This window comes from Canis lupus, chromosome 7 (genome assembly GCF_003254725.2).
Source record: "Canis lupus dingo isolate Sandy chromosome 7, ASM325472v2, whole genome shotgun sequence".
Lineage (NCBI taxonomy): Eukaryota > Metazoa > Chordata > Mammalia > Carnivora > Canidae > Canis > Canis lupus.
The window spans coordinates 58,730,071-58,749,909 of NC_064249.1; the positions used below are offsets into that span (position 1 = coordinate 58,730,071).

The 19,839-nt window shown below is 38.2% G+C and overlaps 1 pseudogene; it reads left to right on the forward strand.

Annotated features, from left to right (window-relative positions):
- Nucleotides 1-15,859: 15,859 nt before the first annotated feature.
- LOC112648183 (coatomer subunit gamma-1-like) lies at nucleotides 15,860-19,610 on the forward strand (annotated as a pseudogene).
- Nucleotides 19,611-19,839: the final 229 nt, after the last annotated feature.

Genomic DNA, 19,839 nt, shown 5'->3' on the forward strand with positions numbered 1-19,839 from the left:
TATTACTACTATGTTTCAGGTTTTTTATTATGCAATAGTCACTATGAGGATTTAACAAAATAAAATTTTGAAATAATATTTTGCTTCAGTATGGATATAAATTACCAAAGCATATATTAGTGCAAGTATCCTTTAAATTTATTAAATTATTGTTAGTTCAAGAAGTTATCATAAATTTGCTCTCCCAAGAAATTTATGTATGAAAGGACATTTTTTGAACTGGCTTAAATAAAATCTTTGACCAAGTAATGCTTCATATAACTGTTAAAAAACTTTTAAAACCTGAATAATTTAGAGCAAATGCTTATATTATACTTACTATAGGTCAGATATAACTATAAATGATGTTTTGCATATTTTATTTTATTTATTTTATTTTTTTAAAGATTTTATCCTTTTATTTGAGAGAAAGCAAAGTGAGAGAGAGAGTGAGAGAGCATGAGCAGGGGTGAAAGGCGTAGGAAAAGGGACAAGCGAGCTCCCCACTGAGCAGGGAGCCTGGCATAGGGCTGGATCCCAGGACCCTGGGATTATGACCTGAGCTATAGGCAGATGCTTAACGAATTGAGCCACCCAGATGCTTGCTATTTTTGTATATTTTAATTCAATTCATAAAAGTGTCACTATTATTATCTGATAGGTATGACAACAGAGACAAAAAGAGGTAAAATAAGTTATCCAGAGACTTGTAGTTACTAGCAGAACACCTGGGATTTGAACTAAATACTCTGCTTCAGAGTTTGATGCTTTCATTACTACTCTAGACTAATTCCTCTATATTGCTGCCATATTAAGAGTCTAGAAATATTAGAATACTCTTGTATTTATCAATGCTTTTTATCTACAAGGTCATGTTAACATTTATGTATCAAACTGACTGATTTGTGTATATTGAACCATCCTTGCATCCCAGGAATAAGTCTTACTTGATCATGGTTCATGTTCCTTTTAATGTGCTGCTGAATTTGGTTTGCTAGTATTTTATTAAGAATTTTTTGCATTTATATTCATCAAGGATATTGGGCTTTAGTTTTCTTTATGGTAGTGTTCTTTTCTGGTTTTGGATCGGAATAATGAGTTTGGGAGTGTTCCCTTCACTTTGATTTTTTGAAAGAGCTTGAGAAGGATTCATGTTAGTTCTTCCTTGAATATTTGATATGGTTCACTGGTGAAGCCAGCCAGTCCTAGGCTTTTCTGTTTGGGAAATTTTTTATTACTTATTCAATTCTTTTAACAATAATTGGTCTATTCAGATTTTCTGTTTCTTCCTGACTCAGTCTTGGTAATCTGTACTTTTTAAGAATTTTTCCAATCTTCTAGGTTGTTCAGTTTGTTGGCATATAGTTGTTTATAGTAGCCTCTTATGATCCTTTGGATTTCTGTCTTATCAGTTGTAAAGCCTCCTTTTTAATTTATAATTTTGTTGATTTGTGTCCTTTTCTTTTTTCTTTAGTTAATCTAGTTAAGGGTTTGACAGTTTCTTTAAATCTATTCACATTCAGCCATTGTCTTTTGATTGCAAAATTTATCCATTTATGTTTAAAGTAATTAATGATACTTAAGAACTAATTATTGCCATTGTTAATCGTTTTCTGGGTTGTTTTATAAATCCCTTTTTCCTTGCTTCTTATTCTGCCGTTTAGTGTGTGTGTGTGTGTGTGTGTGTGTGTGTATTCAGATGTCCTTTGATATCTGCAAACTACTGGCTCTATTGTCCTTTCTCTCAGCTTGAATGCTACTGAGCCACACAGGTCTCCCTGGAGACCTGGGATCAAGTCCCATGTCAGGCTACCTGCATGGAGCCTGCTTCTCCCTCTGCCTGTGTCTCTGACTCCGTCTCTCTCTCTCTCTCTCTCTCTCTGTGTGTGTGTGTGTGTCTCATAATAAATAAATAAAATCTTTAAAAAAAAAGAAAAAGGAGAGGGACCTCTCCAGGCTACCTTCAATTTCCTAAATAATCTCCCTAGTTGGGAGCTACCTTCAGCCTTATCCATGAATTAATCTTCCTGCCTGTGTATTGTGTGAGAAGCCTCCAGACCCAGTACTGAATTTGTTCTAAGGGCAATCAGCTCTGCCTTTCTGCTTCCCAGTTTCCAGGAGTTGCCATCAGCCCCTCTGATCAGATAGGGCTGGTAGGTACTGTCCACAGTAGGTGGGGCTTCTTTGTTTCAGGATTGAATCAGGATGTCTGTACCATACTGAGTTCCCCAATCAAAGTATACCCCTAGCTTGGTTCTGCAGATAAGCAAAACTGCTGGATGGGATTTCTACTTGGGTCGTGTAGGTATGAATTTGGTCTGCCAAGATCCACTTGCTGGTTGTTACAAGCTCCTTCTTCTTTCTCTGTAACAGTCTGATTTTTAGTGGCTGAGCCCTGCAGATTTTTCTGCAATTCCATGGTGCAAAGTAGGTGCAAGTAGGAGCTCCCACAAAGCCCCTCATAATCCTGGGAGTACCTGATTGTCTCCTTCGGGTTTATTTTTGCCATTGAAGGATCTGGAAGCTCAGAGAGACTTCTCCATATGATACTGTGCTGTCCTGGTTGGTGAGGAGGACAGTGTGATCAACTTCTCTCACCTAGATACTTCTCTTACCCTTCTAATGTAGTCTGTTGTGGTGTGTGGAAGGCTAAAGGTTCTGTAGACCAACTCTCATGTTCTAAAATTCTCTCAGTAGTGTATTATTCTTGAACAGATAATAGCTGTCTTCTTGTGAGGGGAAGTGGAGTCAGAAACAATCTATGTCATCATCTTGATGTCTTCCTGTATCATATATATACATATCTATATATCTATATCAATATATCTTTAAAATTTTTGCTATTAACAAATAAAAAATGTACAATCAATTTTGGAGCTTACTTTTTATACATCTCCTTCCTTACCATGTGCCAGTAATTGCCAGTTTCAATTGAAAGTAAATTCCAATGCCACAAAACGTGGTATATTAAACTTGACTGTAACACTTTGAGAAGTACTGTATCTATGTAAATTTGTGGATAATGGGACAAGGAACAGATTTGAGTTTGGTGATCAAAGGGGACTTTAAATCTTTATAAGGAGAACAGTAAATAATTTAAAAAATAAAGTTTAAGTAGTAGTTTATAGATAATTTAATATATGTTACATGTTCTTAGAAATGGGAGTTTTATAGCCGATTTGATTACCCTCTATTCCTCTAGCTTTGTCAAGCTATTAAATATTCAATATTCTTATCAGATAACATTTCTCTCCCATATAATCTGTTTGGAAAGAGCTCATTTCTTTATGATGTAGTTAACACTATTTATTCTTACTTAATTTGTAGTAAGTTTACATCTATATTAAATCCAATATGCATCTATAAATTAATATGCCTTGTCATTAAGTAGTTATAAGTAACTGCTATGATTATATGTAAGAATTAGAAGACAAGTTAGTTCAAGCAATCAACCTAGTATTTGTGCAAGCTGTGTATCCAAAAGTATGTTAAGGACCTATAAGGGTGACCAAAATATAAGATAGTGTCTTTGCTCACAAAGACCTGAAGACAATAAGTGAGGACCAATTAAGAGCTAAAGAGTGAGATACTGATTTTAAGGTCAATAGAATTCAGAGAATAAGAAGCTCACTCTGGGCTGACACTCAGTGGAAGGGGTCAAGAGTGAATACTCAGGGAGAAGAAAGAAATTGAAAAGCATAAGACTTCCTGTGATTGAAAGGAATTCAGACAAAAGGAATCTGAACAAATTTGTAGTTCTTGAAGTGACTCATAAGATTAGACACCAGGAGCTGACCTAAGCAAACCCTGAAGAAATCATAGGGGATCAGTAAAAGGAAAGAGAGACAAATTTGGAAGGAAAAAAATTGCTTGAGAAGTCAAGAGATAAATTCTCAGTGTAGATACAGAAGGTTAGAGAGAGGAAAAAGCAGCCATGGTTTCAGAATGGGTCTCAAGTTTCAGCCTGCAGAAATAGAAAAGAAGACATATTTTTTTAAGTCAAAATTATGTTTAAAAGAAAAATAGTTACGTACAATAAAAATTGCAAAAGAGAAGACAAGGACATATTTATTTTCATGAATGGCTATGATCATGATTACTGGTTGAATGAAAGCTAAGTGTTACTTGTTTACAGTGCAGTTAAAACAATAATATCCTTCATTTGTATAGGATTATATCACTTTTATTGAAAATTTTATGTGTTTTCATATTTGGCATAATTTAAAAACAAGTTTGGGAAATCAAGTTACTATTAGCTACTATTGTCTCTTACCAAATTTTTGAAAGAAGAGAAATGTTAACACTGAGATGTTAAAATGTCTTGAACATAACAAGGCTAGCAAGGGTCAGAACTCAGATTTTTAAAAATATTTTATTTGTTTATTTATTAAATGCATACAGGAATAGGGGGAGGGACAGAAAGAGAGAGGGAGAGAGAGTCTCCTGCAGACTACATGCTAAGTACAGAGCCTAAGGAGAGGAATCCCAGCACCCTAAGATCATGACCTGAGCCAAAATCAAGATTGGACACTTGACTGAGCCACCCAGGCACCTGAAGAACTCAGATAGTTTGAATGCTAGTTTTATGGTTTTTTATCACCGTACCACATTGTTCTCCATTTGTTGGATGACTGTGTGTATGTATATTAAATATATTATAAATAATACACATAGGGCAGCCTGGGTGGCTCAGCGGTTTAGTGCCTGCCTTCAGCCCAGAGCATGATCCTGGAGATCTGGGATCGAGTCCCACGTCAGGCTCCCTGCATGGAGCCTGCTTCTCCCTCTGCCTGCGTCTCTGCCTCTCTCTTTCTCTCTATGTCTCTCATGAATAAATAAATAAAATCTCTAAAAAAAATAATAATAATACACATATATTCTTCTACAATAATACATGTAGTCTTCTACATGTATATATTATATACACATAATTTGTGAATGTTTTAATTAGAATAAATGCTTTATTTTTTAGCTTCAATGTTTTATGTTCCTTAAAAATTCATTAGCTTTATTTATTTTTAAAATTTGTTTATTGAAGTATGATGGACATGCAAAAAGCTATACATATTTAATATATACAACTTGATGAATTTAGGCATAAAGTATACGTAAATGAGGTCATCACCACCATCAAGGCAATTAAGATAGCTAAGGTTGTGACAATTAGCTTTTCTCAATCTAGATTTTGTACCACTTTAGTCCACCCAAAAATATTCTGCTTGATAGGTACTAATACAGTTTAGAGGGTCGGAGCCTAGAATAAGTAGAACTCTAAAATAACAATTTCCTGTAAGTCTTGGTGTTTAGGAAGTCTTTAACAATGTCACAGGGATCTAAGTTTACCAAACAACCAATATCTTTTCCATGTGGAGGCTATATTCTTGGGGAATACAGAGGTAGTGTTCAAAAGAAGAATGGGAAGAAAAAAATGAAAGAAAAGATAGAAAAAGGAAAGGTACATAATTTGAGTGGATTGACAAATGAAGCAGGTTTTTTTTTATTTTTTTTCAGATGAAGCAGTTTTAAGTGTTCACCAATGTCATTATTGATAAAGGAATCAATCAATGAGGAGGTTTTTGAGTTCAACTTGTATTTGTTTTTTTTTTTTTTTGATAGTCTGTGATGCTTGGAGTTTTTATTTTTATTTTGAACTATTTTTTTAATAATAAATATATTTTTTATTGGTGTTCAATTTACCAACATACAGAATAACACCCAGTGCTCATCCCGTCAAGTGCCCCTTCTCAGTGCCCATCACCCATACACCCCCACCCCCACCCCCTCCTGTCCCCCTCCCCTACCACCACCCCTGGTTTGTTTCCCAGAGTTAGGAGTCTTTATGTTCTGTCTCCCTTTCTGATATTTCCCACACATTTCTTCTCCCTTCCCTTATATTCCCTTTCACTATTATTTATATTCCCCAAATGAATGAGAACATACAAGGTTTGTCCTTCTCCGATTGACTTACTTCACTCAGCATAATACCCTCCGTTCCATCCATGTTGAAGCAAATGGTGAGTATTTGTCGTTTCTAATGGCTGAGTAATATTCCATTGTATACATAGACTACAGCTTCTTTATCCATTTATCTTTCGATGGACACCGAGGCTCCTTCCACAGTTTGGCTATTGTGGACATTGCTGCTAGAAACATCAAGGTGCAGGTGTCCCGGCGTTTCATTGCATCTGTATCTATGGGGTAAATCCCCAGCAGTGCAATTGCTAGGTCATAGGGCAGATCTATTTTCAACTCTTTGAGGAACCACACAGTCTTCCAGAGTGGCTGCACCAGTTCACATTCCCACCAACAGTGTAAGAGGGTTCCCTTTCCTCCGCATCCTCTCCAGCATTTGTGGTTTCCTGCCTTGTTAATTTTCCCCATTCTCACTGGTGTGAGGTGGTATCTCATTGTGGTTTTGATTTGTATTTCCCTGATGGCAAGTGATGCGGAGCATTTTCTCATGTGCCTGTTGGCCATGTCTGTGTCTTCCTCTGTGAGATTTATATTCATGTCTTTTGCCCATTTCATGATTGGATTGTTTGTTTCTTTGGTGTTGAGTTTAATAAGTTCTTTTTAGATCTTGGAAACTAGCCCTTATCTGATATGTCATTTGCAAATATCTTCTCCCATTCTGTAGGTTGTCTTTTAGTTTTGTTGACTGTATCCTTTGCTGTGCAAAAGCTTCTTATCTTGACGAAGTCCCAATAGTTCATTTTTGCTTTTGTTTCTTTTGCCTTCGTGGATGTATCTTGCAAGAAGTTACTATGGCCAACTTCAAAAAGGGTGTTGCCTGTGTTCTCCTCTAGGATTTTGATGGAATCTTGTCTCACATTAGGATCTTTCATCCGTTTTGAGTTTTTCTTCGTGTATGGTGAAAAAGAGTGGTCTAGTTTCATTCTTCTGCATGTGGATGTCCAATTTTCCCAGCACCATTTATTGAAGAGACTGTCTTTCTTCCAATGGATAGTCTTTCCTCCTTTATCGAATATTAGTTGACCATAAAGTTCAGGGTCTACTTCTGGGTTCTCTATTCTGTTCCATTGATCTATGTGTCTGTTTTTGTGTCAGTACCACACTGTCTTGATGAACACAGCTTTGTAGTACAACCTGAAATCTGGCATTGTGATGCCCCCAGATATGGTTTTCTTTTTTAAAATTCCCCTGGCTATTCGGGGTCTTTTCTGATTCCACACAAATCTTAAAATAATTTGTTCTAACTCTCTGAAGAAAGTCCATGGTATTTTGATAGGGATTGCATTAAACGTGTAAATTGCCCTGGGTAACATTGACATGTTCACAATATTAATTCTGCCAATCCATGAGCATGGAATATTTTTCCATCTCTTTATGTCTTCCTCAATTTCTTTCAATAGTGTTCTATAGTTTTTAGGGTATAGATCCTTTACCTCTTTGGTTAGGTTTATTCCTAGGTATCTTATGCTTTTGGGTGCAATTGTAAATGGGATTGACTCCTTAATTTCTCTTTCTTCAGTCTCATTGTTAGTGTATAGAAATGCCACTGATTTCTGGGCATTGATTTTGTATCCTGCCACGCTACCAAATTGCTGTATGAGTTCTAGCAATCTTGGGGTGGAGGCTTTTGGGTTTTCTATGTAGAGTATCATGTCATCAGCAAAGAGGGAGAGTTTGACTTCTTCTTTGCGAATTTGAATGCCTTTAATGTGTTTCTGTTGTCTGATTGCTTAAGCTAGGACTTCCAGTACTATGTTGAATAGCAGTGGTGAGAGTGGACATCCCTGTCTTGTTCCTGATCTTAGGGGAAAGGCTCCCAGTGCTTCCCCATTGAGAATGATATTTGCTGGGGGCTTTTTGTAGATGGCTTTTAAGATGTTGAGGAATGTTCCCTCTATCCCTACCCTCTGAAGAGTTTTGATCAGGAATGGATGCTGTATTTTGTCAAATGCTTTCTCTGCATCTAACTAGAGGATCATATGGTTCTTGGTTTTTCTCTTGCTGATATGATGAATCACATTGATTGTTTTACGAGTGTTGAACCAGCCTTGTACCCGGGGATAAATCCTACTTGGTCATGGTGAATACTTTTCTTAATGCATTGTTGGATCCTATTGGCTAGTTTATTGTTGAGAATTTTTGCATCCATGTTCATCAGGGATATTGGTCTGTAATTCTCCTTTTTGGTGGGGTCTTTGGTTTTGGAATTAAGGTGATGCTGCCTCATAGAACAAATTTGGAAGTATTCCATCTCTTTCTATCTTTCCAAACAGCTTTAGTAGAATAGGTATGGTTTCTTCTTTAAACGTTTGATAGAATTCCCCTGGGAAGCCATCTGGCCCTGGACTTTTGTGTCTTGGGAGGTTTTTGATGACTGCTTCAATATCCTCCCTGGTTATTGGCCTGTTCAGGTTTTCTATTTCTTCCTGTTCCAGGTTTGGTAGTTTGTGGCTTTCCAGGAATGCGTCCATTTCTTCTAGATTGCCTAATTTATTGGCGTATAGCTGTTCATAATATGTTTTTAAAATCGTTTGTATTTCCTTGGTGTTGGTAGTGATCTCTCCATTCTCATTCATGATTTTATTAATTTAAGTCTTCTCTCTCTTCTTTTTAATAAGGCTTGGCTAATGGTTTATCTATCTTATTAATTCTTTCGAAGAACCAACTCCTGGTTCTGTTGATCTGTTCCACAGTTCTTTTGGTCTCGATTTCGTTGAGTTCTGCTCTAATCTTTATTAACTCTCTTCTTCTCTGGGTGTAGGATCTATTTGCTGTTTTTTCTCTAGCTCTTTTATGTGTAAGGTTAGCTTTTGTATTTGAGTTCTTTCCAGTTTTTGAATGGATGCTTGTATTGCGATGTATTTCCCCCTTAGGACTGCTTTTGCTGCATTCCAAAGATTTTGAACGGTTGTATCTTCATTCTCATTAGTTTCCATGAATCTTTTTAATTCTTCCTTAATTTGCTGGTTGACCCTTTCATGTTTTAGCAGGATGGTCCTTAACCTACATGTGTTTGAGGTCCTTCCAAACTTCTTGTTGTCATTTAGTTCTAATTTCAAGGCATTATGGTCTGAGAATATGCAGGAGACGATCCCAATCTTTTGGTATCGGGTCATACCCGATTTGTGACCCAATATGTGGTCTATTCTGGAGAAAGTTCCATGTGCACGTGAGAAGAATGTGTATTCAGTCGAGTTTGGATGTAAAGTTCTGTAGATATCTGTGAAATCCATCTGGTCCAGTGTATCATTTAAAGCTCTCATTTCTTTGGAGATGTTGTGCTTAGAAGACCCATCGAGTATAGAAAGAGCTAGATTGAAGTCACCAAGTATAAGTGTATTATTATCTAAGTATTTCTTCACTTTGGTTATTAATTGATTTAAATATTTGGCAGCTCCCACATTCGGGGCATATATATTGAGGATTGTTAAGTCCTCTTGTTGGATAGATCCTTTAAGTATGAGATAGTGTCCCTCTTCATCTCTCACTACAGTCTTCGGGGTAAATTTTCGTTTATCTGATATAAGGATGGCTACCCCTGCTTTCTTTTGAGGACCATTTGAATGGTAAATGGTTCTCCAACCTTTTATTTTCAGGTTTTAGGTGTCCTTTTGTCTAAAATGAGTCTCATGTAGTCAGCAAATAGATGGGTCCTGCTTTTTTATCCAGTCTGAAACCCTGCACCTTTTGATGGGGTCATTAAGCCCATTCACATTCAGAGGTACTATTGAAAGATATGAGTTTAGTGTCACCATGATATCTATTCAGTCCTTGTTTTTGTGGATTGTTCCATTGAACTTCTTCCTAAAGGGGAATTTTAAGAGTCCCCCTTAAAATTTCTTGCAGAGCTGGTTTGGAGGTCACATATTCTTTCAGTTGCTGCCTGTCTTGGAAGCTCTTTATCTCTCCTTCCATTTTGAATGAGAGCCTTGCTGGATAAAGTATTCTTGGTTGCATGTTCTTCTCCTTTAGGACCCTGAATATATCCTGTCAGCCCTTTCTGGCCTGCCAGATCTCTGTGGAGAGGTCTGCTGTTACCCTAATACTCCTCCCCACAAAAGTCAGGGATTTCTTGTCTCTTGCTGCTTTACGGATCTTCTCTTTATCTTTGGAGTTTGCAAGCAAACTCCAAATGTCCAGGTGTTGAACTGTTTTTATTGATTTTAGGGGGGGATCTCTCTATTTCCTGGATCTGAATGCCTGATTCCCTTCCCAGATTAGGAAAGTTTTCAGCTATGATTTGTTCAAATACATATTCTGGCCCTCTGTCCCTTTCAGCGCCCTTGGGAACCCCAATTAAATGTAGGTTTTTCTTCCCCAGGCTGTCGTTTATTTCCCTTATCCTATCTTCATGGTCTTTTAATTGTTTGTCTCTTTTTTCCTCAGTTTCCCTCTTTGCCATCAACTTGTCTTCTATGTTACTCACTCTTTCTTCCATCTCATTAACCCTGGTCATTAAGACTTCTAGTTTGGATTGCATCTCATTCAATTGATTTTTTTTTTAATTTTTATTTACTTATGATAGGCACACAGTGAGAGAGAGAGAGGCAGAGACACAGGCAGAGGGAGAAGCAGGCTCCATGCACCAGGAGCCCGACGTGGGACTCGATCCTGGGTCTCCAGGATCACGCCCTGGGCCAAAGGCAGGCGCCAAACCGCTGCGCCACCCCGGGATCCCGGCAACACTTAAATTGCACTAATTCTTAGTATACTGGATTTTATTTTAATTTAAAAAATGGCCTATGTTTTAAGACAATTATGATCTGGGAAAATAATTCAGGAATTTAATTTTCTAATTCACTAAATTTTAACTCAAGCTATTAATGCAAGTGCTTCCATAGATTTTCAGTTAATTCTTTTGCATAATCATTTGAAAATAGTACTTATCTCTCTCTAGCTTATGTATATATACACATACATCAGCATATATTTATGATTTGACATATTCAAAGCCACTTTTATGTGAATGTTCTATTTTCCAACCAGACTATGATATTCTTAGTGTCTATTCCTTTTATAAAATCCAGTAGAGTTATGTTTTAATGTAAGTTTATGATATTTGTCACATCTTTATAAAGTCTAGATTTAAACAAAATCATGATTCTAGAGATTTCTGCCCAGTATCTTGCCCAAAGATATGTGGCTCATAGTTGTCATCTCGGCTTCCACATCAGATAATTTGACTCTAGAGACCATTTTTACAAAAAACACCTCTTGGGAATTAGACAGAACGGCCTTTATATGTTAGTTTTTCAAGTTACTACCTCTATGGCCTCGAGCAAGTTATATACCCTTCATGAGTTTCAGTTTCTTTATCTGTAAAACTGGTGTAATAAAATCTAGTGCATGGGTATGTTAGAGAAGTAAGATTTAAAAATGAGTGCATAGTGTCTAGTAGATTTTAAACATAAGCAGACAGTTAAACTATATTATTATTTTGATAAATTGTTTCTTGTTAGAGGTGAGAAACTTTCATCTTCGAAATTAGATTGGCTCCACCTAAAACATAGTAAGTTTTTAAACACACATTTTTTTAAAGAGTTATTTATTTATTCATGAGAGACACACAGAGAGAGAGGCAGAGACATAGGCAGAGGGAGAAGCAGGTTTCTTGGGGAGCCTGATGGGGGACTTGATCCCAGGACTCCTGGATGATGACCTGAGCCAAAGGCAGATGCTCAACCACTGAGCCATCCAGGCATCCCCATAGGAAGTTTTTAATATATATTCAACACCTTATTCAAGTGAATAGAGGATTTAAGGCTATCAAACATATTTTGAATTTAGGTGGACATTTTCACCTAGTTAATATAGGGATAAAAGGCAAACTATGTTTAGTTCATTGTGAGAAGGGGACTGAATAATGCATGGAATGAAAAGCACATTCTCAAATCGTTTGAATAAGTCTTAGATAAGCAACACTTCTTAACTAGATAATTGAGGTAATCTGTGGTTTGCCATGTGTAAACAGATAGCATATTTGTTTTGGTGAATATAATCAGTGTGGACTCAAATGAATTACTGTCCAGATTTAAAATCTAGCCAAAAATACTATATTAAATTCAAAATTTAGCATTTTTGTGATTGCTCTCCTATTCAAAACCGTACTTGCTCTTAGCTGGGTACTTACAAGAGCATTGCTTTTTCTTTTTTCTTTCTTTCTTTCTTTCTTTCTTTTTTTTTTCTTTTTTTTTAATGGTTTTCTATTCCTAGGCAAATCACCCAGTTGGTCTCTGAAGATAAATTTTTAAATGCTTGGTGTCTACATTTTTCTGAGCTTTTCTAATCAGTTTGAAATGCAGTTGTGTCTTATAACTTTAGAGAATTAAATGGCAGTTTCTGTAGTCTTTACAAATCAGAAATGAATTTGTCTCAGGCCTAATCTATTTACTTATGTTTTTAGAAATTCAATATATTCACAGATGGATATTATGTAGCCAGCATTTTGTGGTGTTCTAACATGCAATATATATAACAAATTGCCAGCTAGGTTATTATATGTTTGAGAGTTTTAATTGCTGTGTACTTCAAACATTTTTTACATTGTGCCATCTGGCACATGGAAACGTTAATGAATTTTTAAACTTAATGGGATATGCTTTGCATCAGGAGGGTTTGAAAATTAGTTGTTAACCATTGGTAAATGACAGATTTATCAACACAAACTTATAAAATTGCAATCCATTGCTTTGTTCCATTAAGGTAGCAACACATTTTTAAGTGCTAGTAAAAGTTATTCAAACAATTGTCTAAATGGAAATAATTTATAAATATAGTAGCTCTCCTTACTATTTAAAGAAATTGCATCTGTAATATCATAACATTTTTTTCTTTGAATGTAGTCTTAGAAAGGTATTTTTGATATCTAGTAGAATAATTCACTCAAATTTTAAACAAATTTTTAGACATGTTGGAAAAGTCTGCTAATGTTTTCAAGAGCTCTTACTGAAAACTTTCTGTCTCTGTAATTTAAAGGCACTCTCTTTTATTAGTCTTCCATTTGTATTGTAACTACATCTTATGTACATTAAATCTGGCAATAATATAAAATGACTAGCTGCCAGAACATCTAATTCAAAACAGGATAATCCACTGTGCTCTTCTCCCCTAATAATCTTAGTTTCTATATAATTTGGTGTTCCTCCTTCCAAAAAGTATACTAAAGAATGAATTCCCTGTAGTCCTGTCAAAAGGGAAGATGCAAAGAACCTGTAAAAAATGCAAGCAGTAAACAGATCCATTTAATAGTATAAAAAACAGGAAATAGTTGAAGTGATCTTTTGAGTAAATTGGGAAAAATCTCTTTAAAAAGAATAGATATGTGGAAATTGCAAAAAAAATATTATCATAATCGTTAGAATCATAAATGAACATTTATAAAGTATAAAAAAACATAATAAAAAACATAATAAAGTCAACTTCAAACCAGTAATTCAGGTTTTTTAATCATTATAGCAAGTAGCATAAAATTAATCTTTAATTCTCCATGAAAACATTCCTTCTAAGAAGTTACTAGAATGCCCATGATTATACCAACATACCATAAAAGATTTGTTAGCTAGGCATGTTTATGATATACCTTGTTTTAACGTACGGCTGTAGTATGTAAATATATACATTATAAGCATAGGTGTTCACTGCTTAAACTATTGCTTTGCTACTAAAACTTGGAGGATTTCAATAAACTCATATTCATTTTAAATAATTCCACTAGAGAGTTGATGAGAATCAAGAAAAATTCCTTCAAAAAATAATTTTCAAATCATTTTCCCATCAATTCTCACCTTTTCTTCCAAACAGCATCCTTACTGGAGTTAGAGATGGTGGAAGGTGGAGGTCAAAGGTAATGGCTCGGGATCCCTGGGTGGTACAGTGGTTTAGCGCCTGCCCTTTGGCCCAGGGCGCAATCCTGGAGACCCGGGATCGAATCCCACGTCGGGCTCCCGGTGCATGGAGCCTGCTTCTCCCTCTGCCTGCGTCTCTGCCTCTCTCTCTCTCTCTCCCTGTGTGTGACTATCATAAAAAAAAAAAAAAAAAAAAAAAAAAAAAAAAAAGTAATGGCTCCCTACAGGGTGTCATGGAGAGGAGCTGCCATTGCAGATTTGCAGATGCCAACTCTTACCAGGTTGGCTATTTTTAGTACTACCAGCAAATACAACATGTCTTTCAGTCTGGATAAATGGTCTTGTGGGAGTGGACAAAATTGTCCCATCAGAGAGAATTTAGGAAAATATCAAGACACACAGCAAAGAATTAAAGACCTTTGGAGATCTTTGGGGAAATGGAGATATGAGGGGTGAGAGTGGATGGAAATGTGAAACAAAGGAAAAGATCAAATAGAAGTATTTCATATCTCTGCCTCTCATAAAGCCACATTTTATTTGAAGTGATGGTGTTCTACCAATCTCTAGTCAACCACTTACTGCTTACTCTCAATTTCTGGTAGGCTCTGCAGTTGTGTGCTGTTTTCTTTTCAAAACCTCAGCTATTCCAAGTTACTTAGAAGACTGCCAATAGTAGAAAAATTGTATAGGTTATGTCCTTTCCTTTTGTTCCCAGTGTGCTTACTATTTGGACAGTATGAATTAGTTACATATTTAATTGTTTGCTAATTGTATCATGTGTTGCTTGGTTTCTCAATGAGATTGGTTTCTCAATGAGATCTTAAGCCCCATGAGGGAAGGGATTCTTGTTTTGCATTGTTTTAACAGTTAGCTCAAAATACATTATTCCCAATAAATACTGCCCTCCCAGACCTTGCCCTATGTATCTCTTCTTTTGGCTGGTCCTGATTTTCACCCTTTACAATAAAAACAAAACTATAAACATAGAGCATTCCATGAGGAGTTCTTTTTTTCTTTTTTTGAAGATTTTGTTTATTTATTTTAGAGATAGAAAAAGAGGGTGGCGGGGGGAGTAGAGGGAAGGGGACAAGCAGAATCCACACTGAGTGCAGAGCTCAAAGCAGGGCTCAATCCTATGACTCTGAGATCATGACCTGAGCTGAAATCCATGGTCAGACACTTAACTGACTGAGACATCCAGGTGCCCCTTCATGAGGAATTCTTAATAAAGCCGTTATTCTTGTCTAGCCCTACCATTTTCATCTATAGAGTCCTGACCAACTGGAAAGTAAGGAGGGAAAGTGCTCATAAGGATAGTCCTCCTGGCTGTCACATGTGCATAGCTTGGTTTATAGCTTGCCATAGTGTTTCCCATTGATGCTGAGGGTTTTTATGTCCATCCTATGTGTGCTGTATTGATTTTGTAGGCCATGGACCTGTGACCTTGACCTCTAAGATGCTTATAGTGCTTTGTGATGTAGGCTTTTCACTGTTACTCTATTATAGCCCGTGCTCTCCAGTGGGTGGGCATGGAGGAGACTGGGTCAGGGGGTGATCTGAGCCCTCTACTATCCAACTTTAAATATTATTTCTGTGATAATCTTAAGTTTCTTGAGCATTTCTCTTCCCTTTCCTTAGAAGACTTTAATAATTACACAACTGAGAGTTGAAAGGGATGTCTCTTGGATCTTAATCCCATAAGAGGTAGGGTGCAGCCAATAGCCTAGATACTTTCGATTCTCTTCTACTGACCCTTAAATTTCAAACCTATGTATGCTGGTGAAAGACTTTGCCCACAAAGTCCAGAGTTTAAACTATACCACAAAACTCAAGGCAAACCAGAATAAATCAATGTGACAATGCAATGAAGAGAATAGGATTGAAGATCCTTGTTGCAAATAGTGAACTGGAATCTCTTTCTTTCCAGGCTTGACAAGATAACAGCAGTCATTGACTATCCTTTCAGAAGGTAATTACCTCTGGGCCACACCTGTGTTCTAAAGCAATTCTAGGTTCAATGGAGGGGGGTGTAGAGGTGGTCAATGTGCATTTTATCTGTGAAAATGGCACCAGAGGCAGTCGCCAAACTACCTCAAAGTTTCACGGGAGGTAAAGACCTCAGAATGGAAGTACTACCAGGGCTGGATCGGGAGCCAAAGCAAAAGGATCTGCATCAGGACATCATAAGCTAAGGCAAAGATGCCATGAAAATGGTCTTGGAAATTTAACCCCTGAAGGATTGCTTTGCTAGATCTCCAGATGTGATCAGACAAATCTGAATTTGCAATATTGCTTTGAAGTTCCTACACAATAAAGATTAAAATATACACCTTTCTAAACTGACTTCTCCATTACTAAATGATCTTTTCCCTACATGCCAATTTAAAGGTTACTTTGTGCTATTGTGTGGTGATGCTGGCTACTGGTGGGAACCCTGAAACCTATTTGGCATGGGAGTGGATTCACTTAGTTTTCGCTAGAGTTGTGTGGATATCCCTGTCATAGTAATTGTACATAGCTCAGTCCTTTTACATTTCTACAACTGCATATTTAAAAATTCCCCATTACCAAAGCTACCACAACTGTCATTCATATATATACACGTTGTTTAAAGAAAGTTTCTGATTAAACCAGATGAACAATCTTATTAAAACCCCATAGGAGCTATATACATTGGAGATTCTTAGGGTGGTACCTAAAACCATCTATGCTCTAAGCCTTAGTCTATATTCAGACCTGATAAAATTAGCTTTTCCATCTTGACTACACCCACGTATATCTAGATAGAAGACTGGTTCAGGTCAAAGGTATGAGTGGAGGTTACCATAATACTTATATTTCATTTTTTTTTTTTTAACTGAAAGTTTATACTAAGAGAATGTTAAGGTGCAAGGTGATGTAGTTGCCGGGAAGTGGCCTGTATGGAACTGCCACTAGACTACTGGTGCTCACTGCACCTAACATAGGGCTACTAATTTGCACATTGCCAACACCACCATGCTGGAGAAATTCAACAATCAGGTAGAGGCTCCAACCTATTCTAGTATCTTGAGAAGAGTGCAGTACTCCAGGAGGCCCATGTATTTCTTGAAACTTCTATCAGTTCTCAAAAATGTGCCCACATCCTCACCAAGATCCTTTTCCTCATAAACCAAGGGAATGCTTAGGGACCACTGAAGTGACCATGGCCTTTGTTGCCATGACCAAGCTCTTTCAGTCTAATGATCCCACACTCGGATGTGCTTCTTGATCATCAAGGAGATATCTTGCATTGATGAGGATATTGTTATCATCACCAGCACCCTGACAATGGAAATGACCAGGAAAGAAGATGACCACCAGGGGCTGGCTATGCGTACCCTCTAATAGATTACTGAGTACCATGCTGCAGGCTGTTCAGTGCTACATGAAACAGGCCCTCATAGACAAGGTGCTCAGTGTCTCCAGCTCTTCCCTGGTATCTTGCTTGCACCTGCTGATGTGCAGCTTTGTCAAGCTCTGAGTGAATGAGGCCTAGGCGGCAGCATTCAGTGATAAACCTATAGTCCAGTACCATGCACTGGGGTTCGTCTACCATGTGCATAAGAATGACCACCTGGGGGATCCCTGGGTGGCGCAGTGGTTTGGAGCCTGCCTTTGGCCCAGGGCGTGATCCTGGAGACCTGGGATCGAATCCCACGTCAGGCTCCCGGTGCATGGAGCCTGCTTCTCCCTCTGCCTGTGTCTCTGCCTCTCTCTCTCTCTCTCTGTGACTATCATAAATTAAAAAAAAAAAAATTAAAAAAAAAATTTAAGAATGACCACCTGGCTGTCAATAAGCTGATTAGAAAGTTCACCGAGCACAGTCTCATGACTCCCTTTGCCTACGGCATGATGATGCAGGTGGCCAGCAAGCAGCTGGAGGAAGAGGATGGCAGCCATGACAGCCCACTGTTTGACTTCATTGAAAGCTGCTTGCCCAACAAGCATAATATGGTGGTGTACGAAACTGCACTGTCCATTGTCAATCTGCCAGGCTGAAGTGCCAAAGAGCTGGCCCCAGTTGTATCAGTGTTCCAGATTTCTTGAAGTTCATCCAAGGCCATTGCTGTGTGCACCCTTAATAAAGTGGCCATGAAGCATCTGTCAGGAGTGATGGCCTGCAATCTGGACGTTGAGAACCTGATCACATACTTGAATTGTAGCATCAGCACAGTGGCCATCACCACATTCCTCAAGACGGGCAGCAAAACTGCCTCATGAAGCAGATATCATCCTTCATGTTGGAGATCTCAGATGGGTTCAAGGTGATAGTAGTCGAGGCCAATCAGTGCCAGAATTATCCTCAAAACATGCTATGGTCATGAACTTCCTATTCACCATGCTGTGGGAAGAGAGTGGTTTTGAGTACAAGTAAACCATCATGGACTGCACCATCAGCATCATTAAGGAGAACCCAGAAAGCAAGGGGACTCAGGCTGTTGTACCTGTGTGAGTTCATAGAGGACTGTGAGTTCACCATGCTGGCTACCCATGTCTTGCATCTCCTGGGCCAGGAGGGGTCCAAGAGCAATAATCTTCCATATATATCTGCTTCATTGGTCTTGGAGCATAAGGAGGTCTGGGCAGGTGCTGTGAGTGTTGTGGCCAAGTTTGGAGCCCAGAAAGAAGAGATGTTACCTAACATCTTGGTGTTGCTTAAGAGGTGTGTGATGAATGATGATAGTGAAGCAAGGGACCAAGACACCTACTATTTCAATATCCTGGAGAGGAAGCAGAAGGCCCTCAGTTCAGGCTAAATCTTAAATGGTCTGACTATTCTCATCACTGGTATGGAGAGATCTCTGCAGCAGTAAACTCTAGATCCATCAGAAAAACCTATTGACCTCCAGTCGGTGCCCCTGGCCACCATGCCAATGTCAGAGAAGAGAACCAAAAGCACCCCCATCACAGCTGCCAAGCAGCCTGAGAAAGTGGTAGCCACCGAGTAAGAGATCTTCCAGGAATAGCTGGCCACAGTACCAGAGTTCTATGGGTGGGGTCCCCTCTTCAAGTCCTCACTTAAACCTGTGACCCTCATTGAGCCAGAGACAGAGTATGTCATCAATGCACCAAACATACCTTCACAGACCACATGGAGTTCCAGTTTGACTGCAGAGACACACTCAATGATTAGACTTTGGAGAACATCACAATGCAGATGGAGCCAGCCCACAGAAGCCTACCAAGTGCTCTGCTGCAAGTCTGCCCCAAACCTATCCTACAACCAGCCTGGGACCTGTTACACACTGGTGGCACCCCAGATGTGGAAGGAAGACCCCACAGATGTGACCTGCACATTCAGCTGCATAACAAAGTTCACTGTCAAGGACTATGATACCACAACTGGGGAGATTGATGATGAAGGCTATAAAGATGAATATGTGCTGGAAGATCTGGATGTCATCATTGCTGATCACATCTAAAAGGTCATGAAGTTGAACTCTGAAACAGCCTGGGATGAGGTAGGGGATGAGTTTGAGAAGGAAGAAACATTCACCTTGTCTAGCATCAAAACACTTGAAGAGGCTGTGGGTAATATGGTGAAATTCCTGGGAATGTCCCCTGAGAGGTCAGACAAAGTGCTGGGTAACAAGCATACCCACATATTGCTCCTGGCTGATGTGTTCCAGGGTGGTCATGGCATCCTAGAATTCTCAACTGCTGCTTTTGGACATGGTAAGAATGCAGATGACAGTAGGACGTTCAGAGAAGTCAGTAGATATCATCTTGACATCTATCTGTGGGCTAAGACACCAAACTACTTGGACCCTATTCCTGCCCTTTTCTTCTTAGCACTATGCAGAAGTCACACCTACCTCCTGAACCCAGTGGAAACTTCCTCCCAAACTTCAGTATTCAAAAACAATTAGGAATTACTGAAAAAAATAATTTGCTTAAATTTAACTCCTGCCCACTACTACTAGAGGTTAACTTTTTTTTTCTTTTTAATTTTTTCAATAGGGAATGATTTTAGCTTGTCCCAGAACCTGCTACCCTGCCTGTCAAGGAAAGGATATCCAAG